General features: G+C 39.9%; 1 protein-coding gene across 3 annotated transcripts in view; it reads left to right on the forward strand.

Annotated features, from left to right (window-relative positions):
* The window catches only part of ADD3 (adducin 3), a 110,572-nt gene that overhangs the window by 42,809 nt on the left and 42,911 nt on the right, over positions 1 to 24,852 (forward strand). The window lies entirely within an intron of this gene.

Raw genomic sequence — 24,852 nt, forward strand, 5'->3', positions numbered from 1 at the left:
TTTCATGGCTGATATGTTAATGATGGTAAGACTATTTTAAAATAACCCTCTTTCTAAGACCTTGCTAGCATTCTGGTCTTGAACCTTTTTTCAGTTTGTTTGTTTGTTTTTCTTACTCTCCGTGTACTTTTTCATAATTTTTTTTCCAACTCATTAAAATTATCTCCTTTATTTGCTGGGCTGTTGTTGATAACCCATCTGCTCTGGGTATGTGGGGGGGCGTTTTTTGTTTGTTTGTTTTTTTTTAATTCAGTCTTCCTAAATAAAATAATCATATGCATAAAGAAGAAACTTACTTGGAAGGAAAGAGTATGACAAAATCATCTGTGCCCGTTGATTTTGTTTTTAGTTAGAACAGAAGCTCTTCCTAACAGCCTGTCCTCTGCCTGTAGAACGCTACATATACCTTGCAAAGGCACTACTATGACACAGAAGCAAGGAAGGAGTCAGAACATTATCACTTTGTAAAAATATAAAACTGATAGTTCTTATTAATAAAAGTTTACTACATGTTTATGTACACTTTAAATTGAATAGTGCTGAGATACTAAGCTGTCTTCTTCCGCCAAGTATACGTGAAAGTGTTACTTGTGAGTGGGGTAGTGAGCTCTGGCGCTTTCTGCCTTGTGGAGAAGTTTATGCTAAATTTGCATATTTTAGAACTGTAGGTTGTTCATGCAGCACATACCTACAAAAACAGTTTGATATGGATAAGAATACAGTTTATACGGAAGCTGTACAGTTTTTAGACTGGTTATATCAAGTCTTTGTTCTGTCTTTGTGATTGAAGAAAAAAATGAGTGTTTTCCTTTTAAATGGTGTCTCCAGAATGTGGGAAGTAAAAAATAATAATAAAAAAAAATAAAACAAAAACACCACCACCACCAAAAACTTCCATGCTGATAAAAATGAAATGTGTTGAGTTTCTTGACCTGCTAGTGGATGCCTGTGCTTAAATTGCAGGCGATGCAAAACTTCTCAGGCTAGTGGTTTGCATAGAATTGGAAATGTGAGAGACATATGATGTCCCAGAGTAAAACAGCAGTATCAACTGATTCATCAATAATGCTTTTCATTTCAAGAAGCAGAGTAATTGCATAGCTATTTGACTTTGCTTTAAGATCATTTATGCAGTCTCTTCCACCTTTAAATTCAGGCCTTCTGTAATACTTGAGGTGTCTAAAATGCAAGTCACTTTCCTGGGAACGTAGGAGACTGTCTGCTGCACATGGAGCCCTAACACGCGCTCCACTCACTTCAGCATTGGACTGACCTCTCCCACAGACTCCTGGTAAGATGAGAAGCTGGCAAAAAGCATAAAAATGAATTCATGCATAGCTGGAAAAAAAGATACAAGTGAGGCTCAAACCTTTCATGTGGTTCCTCCACTGCTGAAGGAGAGGTTTCTATCTCTCTGCCCAATTTAGACAAGAGATCTTACTGCAGACATTTTCTTGCCCCTCACTGTGCAAAACCTGTCAGATCCTTTTCCTGACACTTTCTCCCCTGTCAGTCCCTCAAAAAGACTTCAAAAGAGATTTTCCCTATTGCAAAAGGAACCAGACATGGCCCTTTTTACTCACCCTGCATTTGAAGCATTGATAAGTAACATGTGGCTGGCTCCAAACTACAAACTTTCCCAGCCATTTAAGAAAACGCTGTTAAGCACAAGTTTTAGAAGAAAATATAAGATTGTTCTCCCTTCTTTGCAATAACTTTTTTTGTATAATGTATACCAAGAGTTTTGATTCTCTTGTCTAAAGCAGAATTCACTCTTGTCTTTCTGCTACATGCATATTGAGAAGAAATGGGTTTTGGTTTTTAATTTTTCCTTGTGGGAAGAGACTCTTTATTCATAATTTACATTATGCTGTTTAAGCTTCTCCCCCCCCCCCCCCCCCCCCAATACCAATGGATCCTCACTGTTTGGAGCATTTATTTCAGGAATGTCCGGAAGAAAGAAAAAATGTATTTTTAAAACCTGAGACTATATGAGAGCCTGGAATCCAAATCCAAATACACTGTCTTGTGTAATTGTTTAAACCTACCATGCAGTTTGGAAAAGGTATGAACTGAAAGATCTTTTCCATAAAATGTAGTTGGGGCTTGATCTTCAAAGGCAGGGATGCCTGAGGAAGGCTTCTGATTCTTTTAATAAGAGTAGAGCTCACTTGAAAGGCAAAGCTGCCAGTGAAGAAAAATGTAACCTGGAGGGTTTATGAGTTTATTCAATAACTCCAGTTGGGTGCTTCACAGTATAAAGGTAGGGGAGCATGGTAAAACAACATCCTTCTTATTTCCTGGTCTGTTTGAGGAACAGACTAAAAGCAAATGATAGAAAAATACAGTAAGATGGAAGATTAATCTAAATCCATGTTCAAATTTCTCACCTAAATTGTGGGGGCTTTTTGGTCGGTCCCTGCCCACCCCCCTCGTCCCCCACAAGACCCTCACCAAAAAAACCTACTCTAAAATACAGACAGGCAGACAGCATTATCCACAGCTGTTTAACCTAGTTAAATAAAATTCAGTGTTAAGAATTAACTGTTTGGCTAGCCCCATTCCCGGGCAGTTTTCCTCTCCCATGTGGTTCATATAAGGAGAGTTCTCACCTTGAGTTGTTGTTATAGTAGTGGAGGAGCTGTTGGAGCCTCTTTCTGGAACAGTCTCAAACCTCTACTTTAGGATCCCTGCAGTTTGTAAAATTGAATTTTATGTTTTTGAGAGTAGTATGCAATGTCTCATTATCTTTCTCATATAAAGCATGTTTCTAGGTCTCAATCAGTGTTAGTACTCAATTAGTGCTGAGGAAAAGATCAATGTATGGTAGATTAGAACAGTTACCAAATTATTTTACATTTACCAATGTTAACCAAGATTTTTTTTTTTTTTTTTTTGTCTCTACCCTAAAGTGCTTCACAAAAATGAGCATATCTTTTGGGAAGGATGATTGTACCAGTACTGGCGAAGGTCATGCTTCTGACGAGGCTGCTGTAGTGTTTGTGCTATTGGACCCCATGCTTCCTGAGCCTAAGCAGAGGCTAGAGGTTGCTTGTGGTATTATTTTAAGCATGCTCTTGAGTGCCTTTTTTTTTTTTTTCCTCTCCCAACACATCTTTCAACACATCTTTCTTTTTACCATCTCCAAGTTTAGATCTCCTTTTCTACCAGCCCTTGCCCTTCCAGGCCAGTAAGGTTGAATTCTGATTAATATTGACTCAAAACCGATTTAAGTGCACCCCTTCCCAGACTCGAGCAATGGAAGCTGCTTAATAAGTGTTTATTCCTAGATGCATGCAAAAATGAAACCTGTATATGCTCTTCCTTACATCCATTACCAACCCTGAGCCTTCTTTAGGATCCAAGAGGCCCAGGACGCTGCGGTTGAAGATGACTTTACTGCCTCGGTGAACTCTTGGCCCCGTGCACCCCATGAGCTCTCATGTTTTGGTCAGTTTTTTTAGTCAGCCGTTTTAGTTGTGCAGGTGGGCCTCCATCCTCTCCGCCTGAATGCAAAACAGAGTATGTGATACAGCTGTATCCCTGCCTTCAATGTCTGTTTCCAGTCAGTACTCATGAAAAGAAGTTAGTCTTGCAGGCTGTTAACAAACATAAAATTAAAACCATAATTGAGGTCATGCACATTCCATAAAATAACATGGAAATCTAAGGTCTGATTCGCTGCAGTGAATGAGTTTGAAGTTGGGCTTTTTGTTTTGTTTTGTTTTGTTTCGTTTCGTTTCGTTTCTTAGCATGAAAAGTTCCAGTACAGAAGAGTCTGGGTCTTTGACTTAATCTTCTCACTAAATATTTGAAGTTGCAGACAGTAGTGTGTTTTGGGTTTTTTTTTTAATACTGTAATTTCACTGTGTTGATGCATTTTTCTCATTTAGTGTTGGTGAGGGGGGAAAAAAAAAAACCTACCTATAGGGTGAAGACAATTGTATTTTTCCGTACTTCTCTGGAACTGGAGGACTTGATCTGCTAGACTTCTTTCCTGTTCAGATGAAGAACCTTTTTGGAACTCAGCCCCTGTTTGCTTGACTGGTTGCAACCATATCCTGTAGTGTACATGGAAATGTGCACTGTACACTTAAACTTTATATGCATCTTCTCCACCCGTCCAGCTTTCTCTGCTGGTGGTAGTACTTCTATGCTGAACTGAGCTTTTTACTGTGGCCAGTTGCATCAAAGCATTGGAGCTCTGCCCGGATACTCATAAACAAATGAAATACAATGCAGAACATACATTGCACGAACTAAGGTAATCAAAGAGGATTAAAAAAACAAAAAACAAACAAAAAAAAAGCAGATCCTGTTCACAGTTGCTGCCTTTCTCCTAAAAAGCACCTGCTTTGTGTGTAACTCTTGTTGCTTTACCCATATGAAAGGGTTTTCTTTGAAAAAACAGCATTTTCTGTGTAGGTTCCCATTACAAATAGAACATGGTTCTCTGTATGTTAAGCACCAGGTTGGCGATTGCTTTATCTCAAGGGGGCGGAAAGCAAAGGTTCTCTGGAAGGAGCAGAGCAACCCTTATCGCTTGCACCACTTCTCTCACGGGGCAGAGCTGGATGGGGAGAACCAGGTGGTGGAAGGCGAGGAAGCTTTTAAAGTAAACCAGGAAAGCTATCATCCTAGGAGCCTGCTAGAATCGCTGCTTTTGTGATCCACAGTAGCAGGGAAGGCTTAACCAAATTTGTGCTGCTTTTTAAGGAGTTAATAGGATGCTTGGAGCTAAGATCCGTATGTTTTCAAACGCATTTCTAATTCTAGTGTTTATGAAGAACTTCTGAAGATAAAAAATTTTCCATTGCGGATTTAGGTGAAGTATGTTCAAACTTTCCCAGCCTGTGTATCTTTGGAAGGCATTTTTGTTCATTGTGTTAAAATCCTGAATCATTGATGTTACTTCCCCCCCCCCCCCCCCCCGGCAGTGTCTGGAAAGTGTTGAAGGGTGTTAGATTGCTCTCCACTGCTTTCCCATTCTTTCCTATGCCCCTATCATGGAAGCAGTTTTCTGGCAGTGGATAAATTTCTATATCGCATTCCCTGTCAGATTCCTTGGACTGTGTGATAAAGCAGTTCCCTGCTAGGCGGGAGAAGGAAGAAGACTACGTTAATATAAAGTCTCTGGTTGCACTGGGGGGTCAGCAAAGCCTGGCTGTTATTTCAGGCAGGAATTCTAGGGGAGTAAACGCTGCTGACGGGTGGCAGAGAGGAGGGGGGCGCTGGGGATTTTCACCAAGCAGAAGACTTGTCAGCTTTCAGCTTCTGCAGTTGGTGCTAGCAGTCTCGTACAAGTCAGGAGCACAGATTGCGGAGATTCTCTGAAGTGTGAATTAATGAAGAGCAGCTCTCGGGAACACGGGGGTGATGCAGTTATTCAGCTGTTTGTGAGGTGCTGATCAAATTTTCAGCTCTTTCTATATGATGCTGGAATTAATGCTGAAAATGCTGATTCCAATTTGTGAACTGGCGTATGTTAAATCAATAGACTCGTAACTATAAGAAAACATAAAGGATTTAGTTTAAATGTTCCTTCCAAAAGGTGTAATTACTCCATTTTGCTAGCATTATCTAAAATTGTTATTAACTATTAACTAAATTGTTTCAAATATGTAACCTTATCTCCACCACGCTGTACTGATTTTAAAATTGTTCCTTAGTTCAGGAGTTAATCTTCTGTTTGATTTCTCAAAAATACCATATCTTTGTGAGCTTAAAAAATAAATATAGCTAAATATGTGTCAGGTCATTGCTGTTACTTTATGGTGGAGATTGTTTTTTCAACCTGCTCTGGTTTGGCTTTGTTCATTTTTAGGCTGAGTGTGGTGAATGAAGAATAATTGTTTAAAATTTGAACTTCTTCCAAAGTAGTGATAAGCCTTAAAACTCTCCTCTGCTAAATACTGATTGAATCTTTCGAGCAACAGCCTGCTTTTAGGATATTTTTTTCCCTTCACACATTGAGCTGTTTTTAGTAATGATGGCCTCCTTACCAAATGTTGATATTTAGAAAGTCAGTTTAATAAGCACACAGCTTTTTGCGCTTCCCCTCTGAAGCGGGATATATTTCTTAACAGTTCAATTTTTAACTTTTGTCTGTTTACTTATGACCAGTGATTTGCATAAAGAAGACTTTGTGTTTCACTTTACTAAATGCGGAACTACCTTTTAAGGTTTGGTTTAGATATGTATCTTGTCACGTCAGGTTAAAATAATGTCAGTCAAGTCATTTAGAGCTGGAGTTCCCTTAATTCTGTCCTTTCTTAAGGACTTACTCTGCTGACTGTTTCCAAAGGTGTAGTCTGTGTTTGCTCCTTATCAGCATGGAGCGCAAGCTACGGAAGGTGCTCTGTGTTGTGTGGTCTTTAAGCTGACGAGTCTTGGTGGAGAGGCGGTGGGGAAGAAGATCTCTGATGCAGAGTAAGCCTGAGGCTGATTTATTTACGCTTTGTTTGCGTTCAGGAGTTCTTCTCGGTGGTCAACGGTGGCAGCCCGGTGCCGACACCTAAACACAGAGAAAGATATGCAGGTTTTCAAGTCGCACAGTTTAGTTTGAAGTTTATCCATACGCATATTGGGAGTAATCTATAATTAGATCTGTTGATTTTAAATTTAGATTATTCACGTTTCAGGATTAACAACAGTGCAGCTACACAGATCGCTGACTGATGATTGCTGAAACAGAGCTGTTTATTCTCAACTTAGTCCATGTTTAATTGTAAGCATGTCAGTATGCCACTTATACCTGACAAAGGCTGTAAGTTAAGGGTAATTCCTGTAATAAGCCAGTTTTCCAAAAATCACTATTTAACAGCAAACAAAACTCTTTGTGTTGTTTGCATTCTTTGAATTTGTATTCATTTAATATTTAAAAAAAAAAAAATACTATGAAAGGTATGGTTAGAAGTATTACTAATGACTTTAACCAGCCTGGTTATAATACGTTGAACAAATCATCTTGACGTTTGGAGTGCTAACATGGTACTTAGAAGGTATATAAGGAGGTAATTTCATGCATGTTTTCAAAGGAGAAAACCTGTTCATACATGTCTCAAACTTGTAAAAGGAAGAACTTTCAGAAAATATCAGTCACTCTCAGTACTTTGGCATAGGTGATTCTGGGATAGCAAAGCTGATTCTTACCTGCCTCCCAATAAGGCACTTCAATAACAGAAATTTTAATTATAGTTACGCTTGTATGGCTGAACTGAAAGTTCACTGGTAACATCGGAACCAGGGAACTGGACGGGACCTTCTGCACCGCTGGCATTTTCATGCCAGCATTCTGCCTGTGCTGGTTGAAGCCTTTTCAACATACTTCTGTCTGACACATTTGCTAGCGTGCCTAGCACTTTCCAGAATTAAGCCCAAAAGCAAGAGTTGGTAACATGTGGGATGCTGGATTTTCTTGTTTTAATTGTGCATGGATTTGAGCTGCTCACAGAACAAGTGCAATAGGACAGTGAAACTACTTGCAGTATTGCAAACACTTTGTGGGTGTTCATGTCAATGCAAAAGTGAATCCAGTGCTAGTATTTTAGTAGTCAAAAGTACTGATTGGGAAGAATATGTCTGGAAATCTTAAATGTTTTCAGATTTTCAGTTTGTTTTGAATTTTATTGCTTTAACCTGTCATTTCCAATATGCTGCTTTTTTTCGAATAATGAATATGCAAAAGCATGTTTTTAAACTGTACCTTCGTCCAAATTGTAAAGCATTTTTTGTGAATTTCTCTGCTAATCATAATCTTGGTTCTAGTAAAAATGACCTTGTCATCTTTCAAGTGAACACAACAAAAACTGTTCATTCACTATAGAGGTATAAAGGAAAACATTTAATATGGCTGTTTTGTCAGTGGTAACTTTAGTGGTGGTAGAGGTAGCTTCCATGCTGGTGGAATCAGGTGAGGATGATCACTTTAAATTACTGCTTGCAGTCAATGTGGCAAGTGTAAAGAGATGCTGGACTAAAATGCAACTTTGAAAATTGGATAGCTCCATAAGAAGCAGGCAGGTTTTTTCGTTTATTGCAAAGACACTCAACCTATGCTTGAGGTGTTTTGAGTAGTGGCTCACTGCACACGTGTTAGTTCATGCTCCTTGCCACGTACAGCCCAGTGCTTCTGTTCTCCATGTAAGAAGTTATAATTAAAATATACACTAGGGTCTGCACTCTCCATGCAGGAGGAGTGTAACAATTTGAAAGACTGCTGGTTAACAGAGTGAAAATTCAGTGGTTTCAGAGGCTGTGGTGTCTGCCTGGCTGCTGTGATGCAGAGTAGCTGTTTCGGCAGCCGCGGGCGTTCATCGGGCAGGTATTCAGACCGCACCGAAGGCTGCGTTGCTCAGATGGGTGTTGGGGTGCAGGGCTATAGGGCCCTGCATGGGACTGGGTAAGAAGCAAATGGGTAGCAAAGCCGTGGGCCAGAGCACCATGGCTGAATGGAGGGGGGTAGATGCAAGTGCCGGGTAAGGGCACAGCGTCTGAGGATGAGGGTTGGGGAAGAGGATCAGCTGGTTGCAGGGGGTTGGGTCTGTGCCCCCAGCTCTACCTGCGAAAGGATGAAGGAAGAAAAGAGCTCGTGTACTAAGAAGAAAAGTGCTTTGACCCCAGAGCTAAAAAGATCAGTCACCAGTACGTTCTTCCTGTCGCTACCAGATCACTAGGGACAGCTCGCCTTTGGGAATGGGGTCTGTGAAGGAAAAACTGCAGCGGTATTCAGAAGCCTGGGAGACGTAAGCTCTTGCTTCATCTGCCTGCAAAGATGATCGTTCTGATGGAAGACCAGCTCTAGATGCTGAAGAAAGCTCGGAGAGGAAACGGACAATTCTTTTAGGAAATAGTTCAGTTTCCTTTTCTGTACAATGGAAAATATTAGGCCTGTAACCCCCAACAGAAGGACAAGAATGGCACCTCAGAGAGACCAAAGAGATGCTGAAGTCGGAAAAAAGTGTTAAGGGGCGGCTTCAGTTACCATATTGCTACTGCATCTTGCTTTAGCGTGCAGGTAGTTGAAGACCCCGTGAGATGGGGAGCAATTTGATCCGATCCTGAGCAGTGCACAGGGTCTGATTCAAAATGTTTGGTATCAGAGTCATTGTGTAACTATAGCCGTAAGATATTGCAGTTCAGGATCTTTTTACAAATATCTGTGAGGTTCACTGCAGGAGAGGTTTTACTTTAAAAAATGAGTACCACATAAAAATACAGAAGCTCGTTACAAGGAAATTGAAAGCTTACAGGTAGCAGAGAGGCCATTTGAAGACTCTGATGCAGAACTTGGATAAAATGCATACCACCTATCTATACCATCTATCAAAAAAGACTTTTTTTCCCCGAGGCCAGGAGAGCCCCTTAACACCAAAGTTAAGGAATTTATTAGGAACAAGGAGACATCTTTCAGAAAGGGAAATTGTGTCCGAACAAAGAAAATGGAAAGGAAAAAGCCTCTCACAAATAAAATTTTAAAGTATAATAAGGCTGGCCAAAAGAGATTCTGAGAAACAACTTGTTAAAGACACGAGAACCTGTAATAAATCATTTCAGATGCAACAGAAATGGAAGCCTGTGGAGCTGACAGACGACTGAGGCATAACAGGAGTGCTCGGAGAAGATAAGGCCACAGAATGAAAATTAAATGATTTGCGTTCATGTTCTCTTATGCAGGAACTTTTCTCTACAAGTGATATTTTGAGAACTGGTCTCAAACTGAAGTGTTGATAGAAGAGATTTTAGGGGAGGGAAACAAAAAGTAGCAAATTGCCAGGAGTAGATAATATTTACCCAAGAGATCTTAAGGAAATTGTATGTGAAAACGCTGATCTGTCAGCTGCTATCAGTTGCTGAAGAGTACGTGAGGGTCAGAGGCGTGATAGTTGGCGAGCGGGATTTGAATATATCCGAAGCATTCCCGAAATGGTCAGGGTGCTGCAGACCAGCAAGTCTGTACAGGCAGGTTGGTGGTGTCATTAAAAACAACGAAAACCACAGCACTGGTAAACGTGTGGGCATACATCATTTGTCATATGTTTTGAGAAAAGTGAGCTTGTACCTGTGTGGTGTTTAGCCGGATGGCGGACACGCGGTTAATTGGGTCTCTTCTTTTCCTCCCTTTCAGCTTGCAGAATTGAAACTGCCAGCGGTATAAAATACAAAAAAAGCGATTATCTTTGTTCTCTAATCGTGTAACTTTGTGGCAAATATTTAATAACCAGAAGCGCTATGCTGTACCGCAGCCTAACTTTTTTTGTTAAAACAGATTGATGTCAATAAGCAAATAGCTCATAAGAAATAGTGGACTGAATTAACTGTATTGCCTCAAGTGCACAAAATAGTCTCTGTGTGGTCAAATCTCCTGTGACTGCAGACCTATACGGCTTTAGATGTGAATGTTTTTTTTAGTTTTGGTCAAGTTCTGACCACAAGACGTAGGTAGAAACTTACTTTGTGGTGAATGTGGCATGGTTAATAAGTAGACTAGTATGAAACTGGAGTCTGTGTTGCACATGATGCTCCCTTACTGGTAAGGTAAAATGGATAAGGTGTAGCGTCTTCCTTCCATCAGAAATGTTCAGGAAGAAGAGTCTTTGCACTAATTTTGGCTTCGTCTAAGTTCTTCGATTTGTGTGAAGTTTTGATCCCTTAGTGATGGTGAGATGGCTTTGAGATAAAACAGATATGCTAGACCTGATGAAAGACCCTCTGCTGCTTCCTTCGGCTGTCTGCCAGTTTGGTACCAAGCGATTGCAAAATGGGGAAAGGTTATGAAAGAGGTCAAGTTACGTCCACTGAAATGTTTTCTCTGATCAAATCTATCCTTCTAGCTTTGGGGAGATACACTGTAGATAAATTTATGCTGTTCTCTTTAAGCCATATAATATCGACTTTGAACCTTGTTATTTTCCATAAATTTTGTCACGTGGAAGAAAATGCATGTTTGTAGATGGATACTGATAAGCTGGCATGCTTTAGAGAAGTGTTCAACAATTCTTTCATCTTTGCCATAATTTACAACGTTGCATGTTTTCCATTCATCTTGCCAACTCGGACCAAAAAGATCCAGTTGTGAATCAAGGCATTGAGTATAAATTAACTTTGACCAAAAGAGAGATTTCAGATCAGCTCTAACTTCTGTATTTCAATGAGTGTAAAGAAACATAGTTGTAGTAGGCTGATGGAGGTGGGAGGATTTTGTTGTTTTTTCAACATGGACTTTTAATAAAAGATTTCTCATATAAAGGAGTACTTTGCTTGTTTCAATGTTACTCTGACATGTAAATATAAATATTTTTATACTGTGGTGAGGTCAAGAAGTGTGTGCGAGTTGTGTAACATATTTGCTAACTCTTCAACTCATTTATCTTTTCATGATAGCAATAATAAAATATAGAAAATTTAAAATCTTTGAGAAGTACATTAGCATCAAGCATTTACTGGGTGGGAGGGGAGGCATTATAGTTGCTTGAAAAATATTTTATGGAACTGGCTAACCACCATTTCCTTTTAAACTTTGTTTGCTTTACAGTAATCTCCATGGAAATAATTTTTCCTGATCAAGTACACCTGTATTATCACAAAACCTCCTCTCCTCACCTTTCCTCCCACTCCCTTCCCTGCATGTTGATAATTTTTTGATTTCTACTTTACGTTGAATCAGATACGTATTTTTACTTAATATTTCTCACGTCCCTAGCTGCTGGGCTTGGTATTCGGAAAGCCTGTTTGTCTGCCTGGTGACACTCTCGCGCGGCATGTTTTAGCTGCGTGTCTGCAGTCCCGCTGCTGTTGCCAGATCTTTCTGTTTGCTTGGTAGCTGCTGTGTATTCATTTTACGCTGTTTTGTGTCCAAATGCAGAAATTACTATGCATGTTATATGGCTGCTTTATCCACGTCAGACTGGGTCAATATGACGGACCCCTTTACCTCTGAAGTTAGTGAGCTGCATGGAAAAACACGTGCCAAAGTATCCAGCTCTGGTGCTGTGTGGATTGTAGGAATTTAATGAGCAAATTCTTGTTTTTTAAATCCACTATTTTCATTTTTTCCTCCTTGGTACTTACAGTGACCTGCTCTTCCTAAGTATTTCCTCAGTCTTGCATGTACCTGTCTAGTGTTTTAGAGCCACATTCATCTTGCGTGACTTTAAATGTTTTCAGTATGGATGTCTACTTGTAAATTATGTGCTTCTATTATAATCTCCAAGTCTATGCAGGTGATGAAGCCTTGGAAATGATTTCTTCACCCTAAAGCAAGCCTTCAATTAGGCAATGAATTCAAATGTGTTTTAAATATCTAAAATTAGGCAAAATGAATCCCACTCTAGAACCTAATGAATTCTTGAAAACTAGTGTTGAAAATTAAAATGTTAATTTTATATAGCTTATACATAATATGAATGATAAGTGAGAATTTTATTACTTTAGTACCGAGCAGTTTCCCTTTCAGACTGGGAACTCTAGTCATTGGGCAGTTTTGTGCCCAATTTTCCCCTCCCTTGAATCTAAATCCTCTGCAATATCTCATGGATTATTTACTGATGAGGTATGAGCTATGGTTATTTACCCACTAAACTCCTCCTGCAAGGTCGAAGCCTTTTCTGTTACCCAGCGTGAGTGTGTGTGGGCGCTATTGGGCAGCTTCCGTATTTCGGTCGCTCCAGCGTCCGCGCTCTGCGCTGCCCGCTCATCTGTGCGGGCGCTGCCTCGGCCGGAGTGAACACCACTTGCTTGTGCTGTGGCTGGATGCGAAGACTACAGATCAGCTCTGCAGAAAATAATGATGATAAAATAAGGAAGGAATACTCAATGGGTTTAGAAAACGTGTGTGAGACCTGTGCACCACTCTAAACGCCTCCTATACAATCACGCCTGCGTCTATTTTGGGACAGAAGCGGTACCCGGGTTTGAGGCACTCTCTGCATTGGAGTTGCAGCCTTAGTCACTTAAATTTATCTCCAGCTTGAAGCGTCACGCTTGAATTTAAGCTCTAAAGCCTTAAGAGCAAAAACATTGTGGTATTTGCTTCCAAGATACCAGAAGGGGTTTTTACGCTTTTAAGTGAAGAGATCCTGGATAGATTTGCTGCACAAGAAAGAATCATGCTCTGTAGAAGAAGAAATAAAAGGAAGAGAGTAGTGTGCTAACAGTCACGTTGGTTAGCCGCCAGCACACGTGCGCCTTGAAGATCCATTAGAATTAGCTCTGTTTGTAATGCCCGGCTGGGTTTCACTGGTTTAGTGATGGTGGCTCTGCTATCACTTTTAACCTATATCAGCATTTACAGAGCATTGTAGCAAAATATTACTGTAAAATTGAGCTTGAGAAACAATTCTGAAATAGGTTAATATTGTATTAATAAACGTTCTATTAAGTACGATGAGTTGAGAGTCATTTTCTCGGACGTGGGCTTTCTTGAGCGGCAGCTACAGCACTGTCAGCATCCCCTAGTTTGCTGAAATATCTTCAAGTCTGAGATAGGTCTAAAAGCCTTTAATCCTGTGGGATTTTTAGAGAAAAAAAATCAGTCTTTTTGCCTTTTTTTTTTTTTCCCCCCCCAGAATGTTGTCTTCTGTTGCTTAGTATTTATGACAAGTAAAGTGTGTGTGGAGGGGGTTGTCTGTGTTTTGGGATTTGCGTGTGTGTGTGTGTGTTTGTGGAGGGGGGGTGTCTGTATTTGGGGATTTGCTTGTGTGTGTGGGGAGGAGGGGGTGTCTGTATTTGGGGATTTGCTTGTGTGTGTGTTTTGTTTTAAGCACTTGCCCTGTGAAGGGACCTAACAGGTTTGGTGAGTTGGCGTAGGTGCCCTGGAGCTCCTGGGCTTGATCTGTCTGAATTCTGTGTGACCCTGCTTCCATCTCCTTCCTTATCCACCCCCTTCCCACCCCCAGCGTAAAGATGGATTGTTCATATAGAGAAACTTTTCTTGCAGGTTTGTAGTATATGAGAAACTCTAATTTTGGCGAGGCAGACAGTAAACAAGGCAAGGATCATCCCCCAGTGGATTTGCCCAAGAACATTGAGCAGCAAAAGTGGAATTATGGGGAAAACTCTGAACGCTGCTCGTGCCTTCTTCAATCAGCGTTGATCCTGCAGCAATACAGTGAAACTACTTGCAGTGTAAAGTACGCGCTACTCTTGACTAAAAAATTGTGCTGCTTCTGTTGACTCATTTCTACCTGAGCTGACTGGTTCCAAGGGAATAAAACCAGAAGGTATTTTAAGCAAGTCATACCAATTTATACTTCTTTGCAGTCAATTGTAGGGTTTGGATTTACTTTGCTTGGGAAACTAAATTATTGAAAGTCCTCTACTCTTGTAATTTCCCAGTGATGAGGTTGCATACTTCTGTAGGTGTTTCAGAGATGATACCAAGCTTCTGGAAGCGTAGGTAGTGTTTAAAAAGATGGTGTTTATGTACTGAATAAATTTTACTTGCTAAAGAATATTTTCTCATGTTTGTTTCATTGAATATGGACATAATATCACAGGTTTTATTTCTGCGATTTGTTTTTCTCTCTCCACACACTGGTACATATGCCTGTAGTTTTAGCAAACCCAGTTTACTGAGGAAAATATGCAAGATGGTACTTCATCATGCCTTTGATAGTTACTTCTTACCTGAGGTATTGCTCTTCAAAATTGTCAAACACAAATGTTTTCTCACTAATATTACCTTATCCTGGTCATTCTTCTGAAGGCCTGTGCAGCACAGGTTGAGATGTTGCTTCTTGTTCATTGATCCAGCAAGTCAAAAAGTGACCTGCTGTTACTAAAGATCAATGAAGCGCTTTTTTTTGCTGATGTTGCTGGAGCTGAAGGGTAAATGCCAGCAGTACAGAGTAAGAGAGTCTGTTGTGTCTGGTTTTACCCAGCAATATGGAATCCATAGAGATAACTTGGAGTTTCTAAATGGGTGTTGACTTAGGTTAAGGGAGGAAAAAGTCCCCCGTCCCCCCCAAAATATGTTAGAGAGGAAAAAGATAAGCTGTGCATGTGGCCTGGTGAATTCATTCCAGAGTGGGATGAAACTTCCGGGCGCTTGGGAACAGTGGGGGTTTCTAGATGTTGCAGACAGCATCCTCTTTTTATTTATTCTGTGCCTTTCCTGAAATCGAGGTGGGGAGGAAATTATAGGAAAGACTCACTCTGAAGGGCTAAATTCTTCCACCTTAAGCTCTTAGCATTTCAGGACCGCAAGCATTGTTAAGGCTGAAATTTCTTGCTCGAGCTAAGCGTATAGATGGAGCCAAGTCTCCAGTAGTTCCATTGTGCAAGTACTACTCACAAGTAAAAGTAACAGCTTTTCTGAAGTGTCCCCAAATCTACCTGTCTGGCAAGCAGCTGAAATAAAATTAAAAAAAAAAAGTCTTGGCCAAGTTAACATGCCATAGACATGTGGATTTCTGAGAATGTCACACCTCGTCTTTGCCAGTAAATGACAATAGTGTCCATTCTGCGCACTTAATCTGACTTTGCTGGCAGTTCTCCATTCCTGTCCCCTCCCTCTTGTCTCCCACTCCCTCAGATAACTTTATCCTCATAATGTAGATATATACAGCGTGCTGGCAGACTGCAAAGTGAGTCAGGTCTGGATTTCATTTCTTCTTCAGCTTTGTGTGATCTAGTGCACATTCCTAACATGTTACAAACAGCTTGTGTCTCTGAAAGTGCAATATCAGTTTTCAGTGGCAAAAGCCCTGAAAGGAAACAGGCTGATTCTTCCATGCACAAACAGCTGGGCAGTTGTGGATGGAATTAATTGCTGATATATACTGACTGTGTTTTTCTTCTCTTGTCATTTCCTTTGCAGCTGTGACAGGCAAGTTTTTTTAGACTTTGAAAACAACATAGACCTTTTCAGCAGCAGTGATATAAAATTACTGAAATATGTAAATTTATTTGGATTTACATACAAAATAAAACGTGTCTAAAGCTGTGACAACCACTGCTATTAATGGCAGTATTCAGATTCTAACTGCACCTTCCAAAAGTCACTTCTGACTTTGAATTTCTAGCTTGAAGAATCTTTTAAGGGAGGTTTGACTTTCTGAAAGCAACATTCAACATCTTCTGAAAATAGGCTGCTTCAAGGAGTCTTAAATTGAGCATTGAAAATTGGTAATCAGTTCTGAAAATGTTCATCTTGCATCTATAGCCTTGGAGCTATTACTTCAGATAGACTGATGCTACTATATTCAAATATTAAATAGTCAAATTGCATAAAGTAAGTCATGGCCCAGGCCAGCAGTTATGGGAAATTTATCGCAGGGCTGAAAAATGTGCATGTTATCAACAGTGTTGCATGTCAGCCTCAAGGCTTCACCCTACCCTTAACAGTTCAAAAACAAACCGCCCATCACAAATCAAAAAAATGTCAGAGGTGGACTCTGAACACTAATGGTGTCAGAAACTGCAGCATGCTGTCTTTAGTTTTAAAATCAGTGGAAAAAACTGTAGTATCTATTGTTGAAGATAATATTTTGCTAGCTTCAACCCCATATGTTCCAGAGATATTTTTCCTCTTGTTTATAAAACTGTTTTAAATATGCTTTTGCATTAGGGAAATTGTTAGGCCTCCCCTACTAGCGAGTTTATTCTAGCGTGTAATTTACTCAGAAGAACATCTATAAGCTCCAATAGCAAAAGCACTTTTGCCAACCTAACTCCAACTATCCCAGGGCTTTTACTGTTATACAGTAATTGCATATTTTTATAAATAATGTGATACATAGAATGGATTGTTTGCTTAAATAAACGCTAGAGAAAGTTTAGACCTGGTCCTAATTACCAAATAAATGAAGTTGTACAAATATGCTGAAAATGTCCCCACCAGCTTGTGTTGTGCAATTACTTCTGCCACAAGATGAGTATTTCAAAGGTCCCACTGAAACCAGGGACGTTATTTGTGGTAAGAAATACTGTGCGGAGTGAGGACGGGCTGACAGACCAAGATCTTTAAAAAGATCTTGCACAACTACTGAAGGGAGCCAGGCTTCCGATCGTGGTGCCTCACATCAGCCAGCCGGTTGTAGACGTCTGCGTGACCGTACCGAGCTTGTGACAAGTCCGGCGTGAGGCACGTTGGCCGTTTCTGCGGGAGCTTTCCGCTCCTGCCTTGCGTTTGTGCTGGCTAACAGGGCCCAAGCAGGCGCCGGGCCACGCGCGACGTCGAGCTGAAGTAACTCGGTGGTAAATCTCAGCCGCAGGATCGAGAATGCTCAAACCCTTGCCGGAGGTTCGGAGGAACCATCGCTGGCTCTTCGGAAGTCTGCTAGTCTCTACAGTTGTGCAAAAGCTAACTACCACATAAGTCATATATAGCTGTTCATATTTTATGTTAAATGTGCACATATCATAGGCACCCTGTCCTGTATGTGTCATAATAAGTACTTTTTTGGCAGGTAACAGAAGTTATGGAAACAATTAAAATTCCTATGCAACACTGGGATACTTATTTGTTTGGAAGAGTGGGTGGTGTTTGCAAAATAAAGGGCAGATCTTTACTTTAAAACAAAAGTGTAAAAGCATTCTGGAGAGTTTCTAACAGAAAGTGTTTTTGTCAATTTGTGTTTTGACAGAGAGGTCTGAGTGTCAGGAATCTAATTCTGGGGTTTGTCTTGTGATGTGTCTTAAAGGTAAATATTTAAGAAATGATAGACCTGCAGTTATTTTCATGGCCAGTAACATATCTGTGTCCATTTCAAGGCACTAAGCGTATGAAAACAGTACTCTTCAATTTCTCCTGTAGTGCAAAAAGTTGTTAAAAACAAAGTTTAGAAAAGGACTGGTTTCTGCTCTGGCTTGGTGGTCTTTCTTTCCTAATTCGCTTTCATCTAGTGCCTGGCTGACGGAGAGACTAAAAGTGGCAAAATCCAGTTTCTAGGAAGTGGTATTAGTTGATGAGCAGTTTAATTTTATCCTACAGTGAATGTCATGGTCCGGAGAGTCTGCAGCTGCATTTTGCAATAGATTACGTGACGGGCTGGTGGCATCATTTACTTCGCAGACCTGTAAATGAGTTAGTGTTTGTGAATCTTGGTGCTTCAATGTGGCTGTGGTTTCATTCTCCACCCTCTTACTGGAGATACAGCTTCACTGGGTTTTCAGGGTAGCTGTGTTTCCTTTCTCCACCCTTTTCTCATGAATAAACTTGAAAATATTTAGGACAAGACTTCTTTAGAATTGCCACATCTGATGTGATCTGTTTCAACTACAGGTCTATGTATGTATGTATGTATTTTTAAAACAATTGGGAGATATGGTGCAATATGCTTCCATAGAGCAGAAAAATAGCTAGTAGAGATTGTAAATTCTGTGGCAACACGCAACTTTGCGTAAACCATGCAAAGAATTAATACTGTAGTTGGGAGGAGTTTGTGGTTTTGTCTCTTAACTCCCTTGGTTTTGTTTCATTTTTGGTTTTGGGGTGGTTTGGTTTTTTGGTGGTTTTTTTTGCGCTAGGCTGTGACTTTGAGCAGAGAAGTGTTCTGTCAGTTATTTTTGAAACACTTATTATTGAAAAGATTTTAATCTTGCAGGCATATTACTGACTACTAAATGTTTCAAAATACTAGTAAGTTCAGTGTCTTATCAACCACCTGATTTGCTATGTTAAGTAATTATATACAATTAAAAAATATTTCAGATTTTTCTGCATGTAGTTTACAAGACTTGACTAATCAAATACATGTTTGGCAGTACTAAGGCTCGAGACATCGGTGCATGAACTTTGTGTAAGAGTGGGTTCATTCAATAAAAAATAAAAGGAGCATTTAAAGAGCCTTTTATTCCTGTCATAAAGATGCTTTGTGCTATTGCTGTTGTGTGTTTGACAGAGCAGTTGGGGATAGATGCTGCAGAAAGTTCTGTCTTGTATTTTGATTGTCTTCTATTTCAAACCTGTCATTTTATCTTCGATGTAGTGATATGACTGGTGAGTTACAATTTTTGTGTTTGAATGTTGTTTTCCAATATAGTTAGTATCCGGGTGATCTGTAAATCAGTTACTCTCTGTTTTCCTCTGTTCTATATGCTACAATTTGAGGAGTATGTGATCTAATTCTGCTTCTGTTTAAATCAAGCAAAACTTCAGCTTCAGCAGAGCTGGGTTCTTGTTTTCCCGGGATGTGCTGGCAGCTTCAGTGAGCATGACCAGATCGAGCAGAGAACTGATCCTGCTGTGATGTAGCACCATGATTTGTTGTACTGCCCTTTGAGATTTTAATTTTAACTACAAAGTCAAACAAAACAAGTATGATTTTTACAGCCGAGTATAAATGCATAGGTAGTTTGGATTTAATTCAAGATGCATTTAAACGTACCACAGTACTGGTCACACAGTTGTAGCAATTGTTGCGCTGTAATTCGGTGTCTTAGATTGTTGTATCAAAGTAGGTCAGCTTCTGTGAGTATATGTTTAAATGGACACTCATCATGTGCGTAAGTAGTAGCAAACTAGATGTTCTGCCATGTGCTACAGTCATTGTAATGAGGGATACTGGAGAAGGCTGTTCTCATTTAAAACTACAGGAGAATGTATGAAGCAGCCTTTGTTGGTGTATACTATAACAGCATTGAAAGTCTTAAATTATGTCAAATATATCCTTAATTTTTATGATAGAAACACATGACCAAAAAAAATATAAAGTTTCCTGTTGAGACTAATTTTCAGTGTCCAAAAAAAAAAAAAAAAAATCCACACCCAAGCATTTTAAAATAGATAAACTTGGGCTGGGGAGAAAAACAAAAAAGCTTCCAATTTCTGCAGGGTAAATCATGCTTTCAGCATCTGGAATTTGGGCTTTTCTTTAGTGCGGTTTTGAGATGCACAGTAGTAATCTCAGAGTTTTGGGAGGGCTCGAGAAGCTTAGCCAAAGAGGTGGCCACGCGGCTCGGCCGCTGGCGTTTTGCATTGTTTCCACCCCGGAGCACTCTGCTCCCTTCCCTCGCTTCACTGACTCCTGACAGTGACATAATTTGACATAACTAGACTTTTCTGACTGGCGCAGGGGAAGCAGCCTGAAAGATAAACTTTAACCTATCATCCTGTCAGATTTGCATTGTTACAAAAGTAAGAATTTGTGTACTGTAGTGTCAAGAGTAGCATGCAGGGGCAATGCATTAAAATTTTAAAGAATATGTATTTGAAGTTGTATTTTTCAGCCTGAAAGTGCCTACCTCGTAGCTAAGCTTTCCACTGTATGATTTGCTTTTCCACAATTTTGGCATAAGAGAAAAAGTTCTTCTGAATATTTTCTCTGGCCTCAAGTAAGAAGATCTTAAGTACAACAAAACTAAAATTAATAGGAAAATTATGAAAGAATTTGGTCCATCACTACAGTTTTGTTACAGCTAACTTCTAGCAGTCTGTAGTATGTTTTAAGCATGCCACAATTTAATTATGCAGTCTTGGGAATTTATTCTCTCACTGAATGCACTCTTCTTACTTTTATTAAGGCTAATGAGAGTCATGTGTTTGTATCAATGGGAAAGGAGACCCTCAAAAATCTTTCTGGTAGATTTGGTGTAAACAGAGCTTATGTTCATTACTACTTTGCACTCGTTAGTGGGATGTTAATTATGTTGAGTGCTCTCGTTGACTGGACAAGAGCATGTGGTGAAAATATAAAATCAGTGACTTTCTGACCTTACCATATTTCCTTACGTTGTTGGATTAATTTGTCTCTCTATTGTATCCTTTCTCCTGTCTGAGCAGTTACAGATAATATCCACTACAGATAATACTTCAGCATTAGGTTAAGTATTGGTCATACAAAAATGAACGCTATCAGTAAGGAAACCATAGGATCACAGGACAATTCAGGTCGGAGGGGACCTCAGGAGGTCTCTAGTCCAACCCGCTGCTCAAAGAGCAGGAGCCGCCTGCGAGGCCAGGTCAGGTGGCTCAGGGCTTTTCCCAGCTGGGTCTCGAGAACCCCGGAGACGGAGCCTCTCCGGGCAGCCTGTCCTGCCGCCTGGCTGTCCGCGTGGGGAGACGCCTTTCCCTCGTATCCAGTCCGAACCGCTCGTGCTTCAGCTTAGCCCCTTGTCTCTTGTCCTCCCACCGTGCCCCACTGAAGAGCCTGGTCCATCATCTTGATGAGCTTCCCACAAGCACCAGGGGCAACTGAGGTGTCGCCCACAAGGCAAGCCGCCCCTGCTCCGGGTGGGACGGCGATGCTCCAGCCCCAGCCACGGGGGAGGCTCTGCCCTGAGCTCGCACCAGTTTGTCAGTGCCTCTCCTGTATTGACAAGTTGTTGCAGCTCAGTAGTTAAAGCTGTTACATTTTCCATATTTTTATAATATAAGGCAGGGAACAGTTTAACAAAGTTTGGTCAGGTATGAACCAAATTGTAGCTATAGGACTGTAAATGTGCTGTTTCTGTAATGACAATCATAACGGGAAGCATGCATGGAATGGAATTAATGATTCTTTTAAACAGCTCTCTTTTAAATAGCATTTGAATGGTAAAACATGAGAACTGCGCCACAGTTTCAGTTGAGCAGATGTTTCTACAAATCACTTACTAATAAAAATAAACCCATGGTTTTTGTGTCATTCTGCAGTTGCAGAGAGGGTCTGCACTCCTGTGAAGCTGAGATCTTGGCTGACATCCTCTGACACACAGTGGGAATTCACTTCCTGTCAGGAAATGCTGTTTTTCGATGTTTTATCTTGCTGAGGCAACCACAAGTGAACAATAGGCTATTAAAGTATTAGAACAACAAGTGTTATAACTAACCCAATATTTACTTTGTTCTGAATGCTATGCTAAAAGAAGACATTGGCTAGTCTTCAGAATTAATTTGGTAGTTAGTGTGTAAAGGCCTAAACAGTTTTTCAATATTAAACAGAAATGTAGTTGTAGAGTGAACTTTCAGAACTTCCTGTCGTAGCTTCCTGTTGTAAAAGAGACAAAAATAAATGTAGAAATCAAGAGTGTTGGCAAGGTAAAAACGTTCTTCATAGTACAAAATTTATCCTCCTTAATTCTGAAACTTTTAGCGTAGAACTATTCTTTTATTGATTTTTGTCACTGTGTTCAAAATAGTTTCATCAAAATTTAGGTGTCCTCTTACAAATAAAGAAGGTATCAACCTTTCCATTTTTACTTGGTGTCAGAAAGTCCGGCAGACTTTCACCTCCTGATAAGAAGTCTGCAGACTTGATTTTCTCCAAATGCAACCTCTGCAGCCATCTCCCTTTCCAATGACTGTGCACATCTGTAAGTAATTTGATAAGTTACTCTGTTGGTATCTCAGAAGTTAGAGAATCAAACTTGTTCTACTGTGAATTTGTTGTGTTTCAGAGAAATTAGAATATAGGGAAATACATCAGTCTGCAAAAAGATCCATACCAGCTATGTGCACCATTACTGGAGCTCTTAAATGTGCACTTCTAATTCACTTTTAGATGTACTTTTATTTAAATATTAGTAAAATATTTAACATTGCAGAGTCTTTGCATTTTGAGGAAAGTCAGGTTGTACACGACGTTCAGATGCGATGTGACGGTAGCTGCTCTGTTGTAAAACTGAAACAAGTCTCTTATTGCCTCAGCTTTCACTCAAGCACATAGCCTTAACTACCAGAAGAGAAACCAATCCTCCTGCAATTTCTTACCTTCCTAGGTAGAATTTTTCTGCCTCTATTGCTGTGGAATGAGCACATCTGGTACGTGAGTAATATCCAGATCAGTTGATCTTTCTGAGAAATAACAGGGTAATGAAACTAGTTTTCTCTTCTAGACTTGTATACCTGTCACGTCCTAAAAATTCTATGCATGTTTTTTGTTTTTATGCAAATGTCTAATAATGAAGAATTGCTGCATTCAGTTTGGTTAATTGTCTACTCATTATGTAAATATATTCCCCAGTGCCCTGACTCAAAGCCTGTTAAAAGTTTCCAAGTCAACGCTCCAATTGTAGAGCTGTTGGGTTGCATCCGAGCGACCAGTGCTGGAAACTTTGCCATCAGTTTAACTGGAGGCAAAACTGGCTCTTGATGCAGGAAGAAGTATTTAGAAGTTAGGATGTGCATCTCTCTCTCAGCTGAGGAAAAAACAAGCGATGGCAGCAGCTGTACCATGTGAGCGTGTGTGTCATGAGTCGGCCGGCCTAGGCATAGTGAGGGCCATTATTTCATTAGAAGGTTGGCACTGGCCATGGCCCTCAAGAATTTTCACAAAGGATTTTCTGTTCAAAATCTAATGCAACAAGAACATTCATATGTTTGCAGAAGGTTTCCATGGAAACTTGGTAAACTGTGATGTTAACAGACAGAGGCAAAGGTTGCACTATTGTAGAGGCCCCATTGTATTCTCTTTAAATGTTTCGCAGTAGCTATATTTCTTAATTGATACTCTGAGCCTATGTAACACTTCGTTCAGGGTTTTTTGTGGCTGGGCACTCGTCATGGTTGTATTGAAGAGGTCAGATGAGCTGCAAGAATGACAATGAAAATGTGTTTTTCAGCATTTTTTTGTGCAGAATCGCTTGAATATTATGATTTGATTTGATTTATCTTTTTGTTAGTGATAATGATGCAATCAGAAGTGGAAGAGCATGACATGAAAGAAAAAAAATTCAGGCTATTGTACTCCTACTAGTACCTTCCCAATTCTGTTAAGCCCTTTTGTTATTAACGTAGAGCTAACTCTTTTAGGTTATCTTTCACTAGCTGTTGTTGGGTAATTTTGAATGCTTGTCTCCTCTCGAAAGAGGGGAGACTTATTTATTATAAAAGTAAACATCATTTTAAAAACTGCTTAGTCTTTAGTATGCTTTGGTGCTTCATGCTGTCTTTAAATTTATACCACGAATTTAAATTCCCAAACATATTTATTGCATTGTTTGTTCATGTTTCAGGCAATAGTGCCAGCATGGGCATAAATGAGTGTTGGCTCTTTCCCAAACATCTGATTGATATGATTATCCGAGTTCACATTTGACATCTTTTAACTGACCTTCCGTGTTTAAAAAATTGTGCTCGTTGTCCTTATTCATAGTTTAAGCTTTATTATCATAGGATTTTTTGTTTAGGGATGGTAGTAATCTTTTAAAACAATTATGAGCTAAGTTCTGCTCTCATATATGGGCTTATGCTGCGGCAGCCAGAACACCAGGGACCTGCTGGTTACTCACTTGGTGGTCCAAGAAAATGAGATCTTCTGGGATCACACTCTCGGCACATGTATTTGTTCCTGCCGCATAACTTTTGAACCTGTTAGTTACTTTAAGCCCAACTTGATATAAGGGTAGAAAATAACTCTCTTAAGCATAACGAAAGTTGGTACCTGGTTAGAAGAGAGAGATGTAGGATTGTGATGCTGAGGTTGACTGGAGGTGCAAAAATGCCATTGCCTTGCTCATTCCATCTGATCATAGGGCAATGCCAAAAGAAATCAGTCTGGTAAGTGTATATACTTAATCAAACTCATGAACAATTTCCCAGAAGCAAGAGACGATATAAATTCTCAATTTTAAAGTGTTTTATGTTTTACTGCAAGAAGTGCAAAGACTTCTTGGGTCTATAAGACATTTGCATGTAATGCAGACAAGTAACCTTGAAGCATTTCCAGCAACTTAGTTGTGCAAGCATTTGCAATTATGCTGGCAATATTTTCTGATACAGAATGAAAGGGCGAAATGTACTGTTAGCTCAACGTAGCTATTGACCTACCTTTGGGCAGTTAGGCATGCAGGACTACCTGCTTGGCCACGGCAGGATGGAGCCAGGAAAGGGTGGACTTTTTTTTAATCTTCACTCTCTCATGTGTTCTGTTATTAAGAGATTTGTATCCAGTGCTATATCTATGACAGACAGGAATTACCTCAAAAAAAATA

Source organism: Apteryx mantelli, chromosome 7 (assembly GCF_036417845.1).
Source record: "Apteryx mantelli isolate bAptMan1 chromosome 7, bAptMan1.hap1, whole genome shotgun sequence".
NCBI lineage: Eukaryota > Metazoa > Chordata > Aves > Apterygiformes > Apterygidae > Apteryx > Apteryx mantelli.